Genomic DNA, 10,456 nt, shown 5'->3' on the forward strand with positions numbered 1-10,456 from the left:
TCCCGCTCCTGGAGGGTAGTGTCCCCAGCAGAACAGCTCCACCGGAGCCCTAGATTGATTCCGCCAAGGTTCCGCCTCGTGGCGGCGGAGTTTCGTCCCGTAAGCTTGCCCACGATTTTTTCTAGGGTAAAAGCCCTCATATAGCAGAAGATGGACACCGGGGGGCCACCAGGGGGGCCAGGAGATAGGGGGCGCATCTAGTAGGGGTGGGCGCGCCCCCCACTCTCCTGGCCAGGGTGTAGCCCCCCTGATGTATTTCTTTCACTCAATAATTCTTATTAATTCCAAAAACATGTTTCTTGGAGTTTCAAGATTTTTGGAGCAGTGCAAAATAGGTTTCCAATATTTGCTCCTTTTCCAGCCAGAATTCCAGCTACCGGCATCCCCCCTCTTCATGGTAAACCTTGTAAAATAAGAGGGAATAGCCATAAGTATTGAGATATAACGTGTAATAACAACCCATAATGCAATAAATATTGATATAAAAGCATGATGCAAAATGGACGTATCAACTCCCCCAAGTTTAGACCTCGCTTGTCCTCAAGCGGAAGCCGATATCGAAAAATATGTCCACATGTTTAGAGATAGAGGTGTCGATAAAAATAAAATACGGACATGGGGACATCATGATCATTCTTGTAACAGCAACATATATAGATTTTATCATATGATTTCTTATACTCAATTAACAATCAATTCACAATGTCAAGTATGGTTCACGAACTTCATTAAGAACTAACAAACCATAATCTCAGTCATTGAAGCAATTGCAATTTATCATAACATCAGAAAGAGTCAACAATAGAGCTTTTCATCAAATCTACATACTCAACTATCTTGTAGTCTTCTACAATTGCTAACACTCACGCAATACTTGTGGTTATGGAGTTTCAGCCGGACACTAAGAAAGATAGGGGCTTATTGTGTTGCCTCCCAACGTATTCACCTTTAGGTGATGTCAACAATAATAGCCCATGCTAACTTACATCCAATTGGATATATATATCATGATCTTTCAAACACGAGGAGCTTGCCAAAGGATAAAATGAAAAGGGAAAGGTGAAGATCACCTTGACTCAAGCATAAAGTAAAAGCATAAAGTAAAATATAGGCCCTTCGCAGAGGGAAGCAGAGGTTGTCATGTGCGTTTAGGGTTGGATGCACAAAATCTTAATGCAAAAGAACGTCACTTTATATTGCCCCTTGTATGTGGACCTTTATTATGCAGTCCGTCGCTTTTATTGCTTCCACAACAAGATCGTACAAAGCTTATTTTCTCCGCACTAATAAGTCATACATATTTAGATATCAATTTTTATTCTCTGCAACATGACAACTTACTTGAAGGATCTTACTCAATCCATAGGTAGGTATGGTGGACTCTCATGGCAAAACTGGGTTTAAGGATATTTGGAAGCACAAGTAGTATCTCTACTTGGTGCAAGTTATTTGGCTAGCATGAGGGGGAAAGGCAAGCTCAACATGTTTGGAAGGTCAATGACAATATACTTTAACTGAGATGTGAGAAAACATAAACCATTATGTTGTCTTCCTTGTCCAACTTCAACTCTTTTAGCATGTCATACTTAATGAGTGCTCCCAATCATAAAAGATGTTCAAGATAATATATTTATATGTGAACATCTCTTTCCTTATCACTTCCTATTAATTGCAACGATGATTAAAACTACGTTTATCAACTCTTAACAACTTTTATGCCTCATACTTTCTATGTGTGAAGTCATCACTAACCATAAGATCAATATGAACTCCTTTATTCTTTCTACTTTCTCAAGATCATAGCAAGATAGAAAAGCCCTTGACTCAACACTAAACTTTATTATAGATAGCTCACGGACTCGATTACATGAAGAGATCACAAAGCAAAACTCAAATCTAATTAATTCTAAAACTTCAATCTACTAAATCAAGATACTACTAAAAGGATCGAGCTAAATAAAACGGTAAAGATAGGAGTGTGATGGTGATACAATACCGGGGCACCTCCCCCAAGCTTGGCATTCGCCAAGGGGAGTGCCCATACCCATGTGATTATGTCCTCGGAGATGATGGAGGGGGTGATGATGATGGTGGATAATCGCACATCGAGCGTAAAAGCTCCTCCAATTTGCGGATAATGCCCTTAAGTCCGGCGATATGATCCATCAACAGAATATTCTCCTGCGTGAGATACTTGTTCTGTATGCGAGCTAACTCAACCATCTTGAAAGCTTCAATCTCTGTTGGAGTAATGAGGTTAGGTAAAGGTTGAGGGATGTCTTCTTCTTTCACCACTGGAGCTTGGACCTCCATGGCCTTCTTTATCCCTTCATCCTTGTTGATCTCCTCCGGTTCTTCTCTTTTCAGCTCTATATTAAATAGCCAAGCATCCTTGTCTTCGTTGTTGGAGGAGGGTGATGTCATAATGCTCTAGATCTGCAATAGAAACAGCTCGAAACAAAAATAGAGGATATTTGCGTGATATGGTGGTCAAAACCTTCGGGAGTATATATAATGAATTTTTACCAACCAAGATACGTAACTTGCAAGAAAACGGAGTCCGGGAGGCACATGGGGTGTCCACGAGACAGGGGGCGCGCCCTCCACTCTCGTGGGGGCCTCGTGTCCCTCTCGGACTACTTCTTTCTTCCTAAAATTCTTGAGTATTCCAAAACTGATAAAAATTGCCATTGAGTTGTTTTGGAGTCGGTTTACTTACCGTACCACATTCCTAATCCTTTTCAGAGTCTGGAACGTTCTAGAAAGTGTCCCTTATGTATTCCTCCGGGGTTACAGTTTTAATAATATTAGTTTCAACATTAATAGGATTACCTGAAATAAAATGTTTAATTCTTTGACCGTTTACCACCCTCGGACTTGTGCCTTCGAATTTGTTGATTTTTATGGCACCAGAACGATAGACCTCCTCGATAACGTAAGGACCTTCCCATTTGGAGAGAAGTTTTCATGCAAAAAATCTTAAACGAGAGTTGAATAATAACACATAATCTCCTACGTTAAACTCACGCTTTTGTATCCTTTTGTCATGCCAGCGTTTGACTTTTTCTTTGAATAGCTTGGCATTCTCATAGGCTTGGTTCTCCATTCATCAAGTGAGCTAATATCAAACAACCTCTTGTCACCGGCAAGTTCGAAGTCATAGTTCAGCTCTTTAATAGCCCAATATGCTTTATGCTCAAGTTCAAGAGGTAAATGACACGCTTTTCCATAAACCATCTTATAAGGAGACATACCCATCGGATTTTTGTATGCAGTTCTATAGGCCCATAATGCATCATCAAGTTTTTGGACCAATTCTTTCTAGATCTATTGACAGTCTTTTGCAAAATTAATTTGAGCTCTCTATTGCTCAACTCTACTTGACCACTAGACTGCGGATGATAAGGAGATGCGATTCTATGATTGACATCATACTTAGCAAGCATCTTACGGAAAGCACCATGAATAAAATGTGAATCACCATCAGTCATAAGATATCTAGGGACTCCAAACCTCGGAAAAATAACTTCTTTAAGCATTTTAATAGAGGTGTTATGATCAGCACTACTAGTTGGAATAGCTTCTACCCACTTAGTAACGTAATCAACAACAACTAAAATATCACTACTAGGGAAAACCTTATACACAGAAACTTACCAGCAGCACGGTTTAAAAACAGACACTACTGCTAATTAGCAGTAGCGCCCTTTAGAAAACCGCGCTACTAATATCCATTTAGCAGTAGCGCGCTAGTTGAGAAAAGCGCTACTACTAAAGTTGCCAGGGTGTTGGCTCCAAACTAGGTATAGTAATACCGCGGATGCTAAAACCTGCGCTACTACTAAGCGAATAGTTGCAGCGACTTTGATATACCCATGCTATTACTAAGATCGACCCCCACCCCTGCCAAACTCTCTCTCACAAATCCCTAAAAAAACTCTCTCTCTCGTGGCCCTCACCCCCTCGGTCGATCTCCTCCCCCAGATCTCCTCTCCGCCGCCCACCTCCACTCTCTCCCTTAAATCCGCCGCCGGCGACCCCCGACCTCTCCTTTGCTCCAAAGGCTGCAGATCGAGCCGAATAGCTCCGGTTGGTTGCGGCCATCTCCGTGGGACGCCCTCATCGTCCATCCATGGAGACCCTTCCTCCCCTCTGGCCAGATTCGTCCTCGGCTCGAGCTGCTTAGCCGGCACCCAGATCCGCGGAGCCGTCCTCCTCCACAACCACGCAGTGGCAGCGGCAGCGGCGGAGCCATGGACCCGAAACCCTAGCCCACGGAGCAAGCTCGCCATGGATCTGCAGGCAAGAGGAGGCGCATGCATGGGTACAAATCCCTCATCTTCCCCCGTCTCTCCCTCCCTCTCTAACCCCCTTCTATCTCCATGACCAGGACCAGGACCAGGACAATGCACGCCACCAACAGCAGCACCAATGTCCGGTCTTCTCCATGGGTATGGAGATCCGTCCAGTTATATCACTTGATTGTATATGTTATATAACATGATATTTTTCTTACTTGGCAGATTACTATTCGTATATGTATATTCAAGGCCATAATGTATTCTCTCTTTTGCAATGCTACCAGAGGATCCCTGCAAACAAAAGGTACATGGGGATAGCATATTTAAGTTCAGATATGCCACATAGTAGAAACATTTGCTTTTCAGTTTTTTGTAGCAATTATTGTGATGAAACATGCAATGTTCTCTTATATTTAGCTAATAATCAATTGTGAATAGGCTAAGTTTGTAATTATCATTAACCACACTAGGATCCATTCCGGTTGATATATGCAACAAGATGAATTTGTGGTGGTTTTGAACACTTGGGAGGTACTTTTATTCTAGAGGAAAAAAGGGTTTGTGGTTTTTTCGTCCAAATCAAGCATCATATCAAGTCGCTACCTGCATGTTCTGTTGAGTAACGGAAACAATACATTTATGTATATGGATGGGTAGTCCTCAATGAATATTCAATCATGACTTGATTTATCTTGCCTGTTTCTTCTACAAGAAACACTATCAGATTAAAAGAGTCCACTGGTTGTCATTTTGTAGACTGTATGACACTGTCTGGCATCGGTAGACTGTATGTATGACACTGTGTCCTTTTTTTATCACTTCAGTGCAGTTTGTCTTCAACAAGTACCACTCTCTGTTTAGAGAAGATGCACTCTATGTTTAGTTTTTGGCCAGCCCAATTTGCAAGTTTGTATAGTCACTATGCTCTTCAAACAGTAGATTCATGGACTTTGTTATCTTTGAAAATGTGGAAGATGTCGAGGTATTGAAGTGACTACTTAGAAAAATGGATAGATAGAAAATTACCGAAAGAATTATGCCTCTTAACTCCTTATGTGGTTCATATGTGTTGTTTCTTTTTAGGGCTTCCAACACAACAGAATTGCTTCTAATCTTTTGTGTTATCTTTTGTCATGGATGTAGCTATGTGTTGCTTCAGTGTGTAGTTCAGTTGTGCATTACGGCTTAAATAAGAATCTCGGGAAAAATTTGTAGCACATTGGCACCGACATGTACCACGTTGTTTTTCTGTGTCGTTCTTCTATATAATCTGAAGTTTTTGAACCTCTGTTGGTAATGTTGCAGGGTTCTGGTGGCGATGTTGATGGTCGTCGAGAGGTTCGTGGACCGAATGGTGTCGTGGCTGCCGATGTATGGAGAGGCGAAGCTGATGCTCGTCCTCTATCTCTGGCACCCCAGCACACGGGTAAGCAGTCGACCAGACACCCCGAGCCCGAGAGATGATCAACATTTAGATACACTTGATTCGGTATGTGGCCAATTCTGAATCTGAATCTTAATGGTGTTTGTGTTTCGGGGTGCGAGGCACGTGTACGATGGCTTCCTCCGTCCACTGGTGGCGAGGCACGAGGACAACATCGAACGATGCCTGCTGGAGCTAAGGGCCAGGGTGAGGGACGTGACGCCGTCACAACGGCGGCTGTCGTCGGTTAGGTGTGGCTCGTCGAGGCTGCCCATTGTGTTTCGTCGTAGCTGCAGGTCGCGAGATCAGTTCGGGCAAGCGCCGCACATTGACGAGTGATCCAATATTTTGATCGGACCATAACAATTAACGTGTCTCATTCTGTGGCATCTAGAAGTAGTGGTAAAATTCTGAATTTGCATGGCAAGCACCACTTACCTAGGTAGCTGCCATGCACAGTTTATACTCTTACGCCTATAAAGGATAGGGATTATGCATGAGTTATGGCTACAATGAGGAAATGTGTACAGTTTATACTCTTATGCCTATAAAGGATAGGTGTTATGCATGAGGTATGGCTATAATGAGGAACTGTGTGATAGTAGATACGATAACTGTGTGATAGAATGGAGTTGGTTGATTTTATTTTTTTAATTTATAATAAGTTAGTAGGAGCGTGGGAAAAAATTGTGCCCTACTAGTATTTAGTATACTAGTAGCGTTGGTACTCAAGAAACGCTACTACTATTATGTTAGTGGTAGCGCGGGTCCGTAATAGCAGTAGCGTAGGTGCTACCCGCGCTACTACTAACTTTTAGCTGTAGCGCGATACTAGTAGCGCGGGTACCCGCGCTACTAGTAGCCAATTTACCCGTGCTACTAGTAGCCTTTTCCCTAGTAGTGTATGTGTGTAACCATTAGAGGCAGGAAAAGGTCCCATATAATCAAAGCCCCAAACATCAAACGGTTCGATAACAAGAGAATAGTTCATAGGCATTTCTTGACGTCTACTGATATTACCAATTCTTTGACATTCATCACAAGATAAGACAAACTTACGAGCATCTTTGAAGAGAGTACGCCAATAAAAACCAAATTGCAGTACCTTGTGTGCAGTTCTATCTCCAGCGTGATGTCCTCCATAGGATTCAGAGTGACACTTACGTAGGATCTGTTCCTGTTCATGCTCAGGCACACAACATCTAATAACACCATCTACTCCTTCTTTATAAAGGTGTGGGTCATCCCAGAAGTAATGTCTTAAATCATAAAAGAACTTTTTCTTTTGCTGGTATGTGAAACTAGGAGGTATAAATTTAGCAACATTGTAATTAGCATAATCAGCATACCAGGGAGCAGTACAAGAAGCATTAATGACCGCTAATTGTTCATTAGGAAAGCTATGATCAATAGGCAGTGGGTCATCAAGAACATTCTCTAACCTAGATAAGTTGTGTGCAACGGGGTTCTCAGCTCCCTTTCTATCAATAATGTGCAAATCAAATTCTTGGAGCAGGAGAACCCATCTAATGAGTCTAGGCTTAGTGTCTTTCTTTTCCATAAGATATTTAATAGCAGCATGATCAGTGTGAATAGTAACTTGGGAATCAACAATATAAGGTCTAAACTTATCGCATGCAAACATGACTGCTAAGAATTCTTTTTCAGTAGTACATAATTTCTCTGGGCAGTATCAAGAGTCTTACTAGCATACTGGATAACATTCATTTTCTTATCAACTCTTTGCCCTAAAATAACACCTATAGCATAATCACTAGCATCACACATAATTTCAAAAGGTAAATTCCAATCAGGTGGCCGGACAATAGGTGCAGTGATCAAAGCTTTATTAAGTATTTCAAATGCCTCTACACAGTCATCATCAAAGACAAAAGGAATATCTTTTTGCCACAAATTAGTCAGGGGCCTAGAGATTTTAGAAAAGTTCTTAATGAACCTCCTATGAAAACCGGCATGACCAAGGAAACTTCTTATACCTTTTATGTCCTTGGGACATGGCATCTTTTCAACAGCATCAACTTTGGCTTTATCAACTTCAATACTTCTCTCAGAGATCTTGTGCCCCAAAACAATGCCTTCATTCACCATAAAGTGGCACTTTTCCCAATTCAAGACGTGACTAGTGTCTTCGCATCTCTGCAAAACTTGATCAAGGTTGCTCAAGCAATCATCAAAAGAGGATCCATAAACAGACAAATCATCCATGAATACCTCACAAATCTTTTCACAAAAATCAGAGAATATAGCCATCATGCATCCTTGAAAGGTAGCAGGTGCATTACATAAACCAAAAGGCATACGTCTATAAGAAAAAGTACCGAAAGGGCAAGTAAAAGTAGTTTTAGATTGATCCCCCGCTGACACAGGTATTTGAGAGAAGCGAGAATAACCATCTAGAAAGCAGAAATGTGTGTGTTTGGATAGTCTTTCTAGCATTTGATCGATAAAAGGTAAAGGGTAATGATCTTTCTTAGTAGCTTTATTTAGTTTACGGAAATCAATTACCATCCTATAACCTGTAATAATTATTTGCGGGATCAATTCATCTTTATCATTAGGAACGACAGTAATACCTCCCTTTTTAGGAACACAATGGACAGGACTTACCCATTCACTATCAGCAACGGGATAAATTACACCTGCTTCAAGGAGCTTTAGTATCTCCTTTCTTACCACTTCTTTCATCTTGGGATTCAGTCATCGTTGAGGATCTCTAATTGGTTTGGCATCTTTCTCCACTGTAATTTTGTGTTGGCATAACGTGGGACTAATGCCCTTAAGATCATCCAGAGTATATCCAATAGCAGCTCGGTGCTTCTTCAGAGTTTTCAATAATCTTTCTTCTTCTTGCTCAGAAAGGTTAGCACTAATAATAACAGGATATATTTTCTTCTCATCAATATAAGCATACTTAAGATTATCAGGTAATGGTTTGAGTTCAAACACGGGATCACCCTTGGGTGGAGGGGGATCCCCAAGAATTTCAACGGGAAGGTTATGTTTCAGCATAGGTTCCTGTTTAAGGAACACTTCATCTATTTCCCTTCTTTCCTTCATAAACATATCATTTTCATGGTCTAGCAAATATTGTTCTAACAGATCAGTAGGAGGCACGGCAATAGAAGCAAGACAAATAATCTCATCCTTACTAGGTGATTCTCTATCATGGGGTTGTCTACGAAATTTAGCAAAATTAAACTCATGTTTCATATCCCCCAAGCCAATTTCAACAATATCCTTTTCACAGTCAATCTTAGCTTTAACAGTATTCAGGTCTACCAAAAATAATGGGACAAAAATCATCCTGTGGGGATCCAAGAACAAGAAAATCAGCAGGGTATTTAACCTTCCCACACAAGACTTCAACATCTCTAACTATCCCGACTGGTTTAATGGTATCCCTATTAGCAAGCTTAATAGTAACATCAATGTCTTCTAATTCAATGGGTGCAATTTCGTGCATAATTTCTTTATATAAATCATAGGGTATTGCACTAGCACTAGCACCCATATCACATAAGCCATGATAACAATGATCTCCTATTTTAACCGAAATAACAGGCATGCCTATGATAGGTCTATGTATCTTAGTATATGGTCTAGCAATATTAGCAATCTCACCACAAAAATAAATAACATGCCCATCTAAATCATCATCCAAGAGATCTTTAACCATAGCAATACTAGGTTCAACTTTGATTTGCTCAGGAGGTGTATAAGTCCTACTATTACTCTTACGAACAACAGTTGAAGTTTTAGCATGATCCTTTATCCTAACAGGAAAAGGAAGTTTCTCAACATAAGTAGTAGGAACAATAGGATCACTATAGGTGATAGTCTTTTGTTCAACTGTAATAGGTGCAACTACTTTCACTTCAACGGGAAGATTATATTTAAACCATCTCTCTTTAGGGAGATCAACGTGAGTAGCAAAAGATTCACAGAAAGAAGCTACTATCTCAGAGTCAAGTCCATATTTAGCACTAAATCCACGAAAAGCATCGGTATCCATAAAAGATTTAACACAATCGAACTTAGGTGTCATACCTGACTCCTTACCATCGTTGGAACCCCAATCTTTAGAGTTGCGTTTAATTCTTTCCAATAAGTCCCATTTAAAATCAATAGTCTTCAGCATATAAGAACCAGCATAGAAAGTATCGAGCAGGTTGCGATCATTGAGAGAAAGCCGAGCATAAATATTTTGAATAATCATTTCCCGGGAGAGCTCATGATTGGGGCATGAATATAACATTGACTTAAGCCTCCCCCAAGCTTAAGCGATGCTTTCTCCTTCGTGAGGCCAGAAATTATATATGTAATTACGATCACGATGAACAAGATGCATAGGATAAAACTTCTGGTGAAATTCCAACTTCAATCATTTATAATTCCAAGATCTCGTATCATCACATAGCCTATACCATGTCAATGCATCTCCCTTCAAAGATAAAGGGAAGACCTTCCTGTTGACAACATCATCGGGAATACCTACAAGCTTAAATAATCCACGAACTTCATCCACAAAGATAAGGTGTAAATCGGGATGCAATGTTCCATCTCCTGTAAATGGATTAGCTAGACGTTTCTCTATCATACCCGACCAAGCACGGAGATAAGAGAGGACACTTCTCTCTATTAATTAGCTAGCTAACACAATATATGAAACACCTAAATTAACCCCCCAAAACCCCCAACCCCCCCCCCCTTC

The sequence above is a fragment of the Triticum dicoccoides genome, chromosome 2B, assembly GCF_002162155.2.
Source record: "Triticum dicoccoides isolate Atlit2015 ecotype Zavitan chromosome 2B, WEW_v2.0, whole genome shotgun sequence".
Taxonomy (NCBI): domain Eukaryota; kingdom Viridiplantae; phylum Streptophyta; class Magnoliopsida; order Poales; family Poaceae; genus Triticum; species Triticum dicoccoides.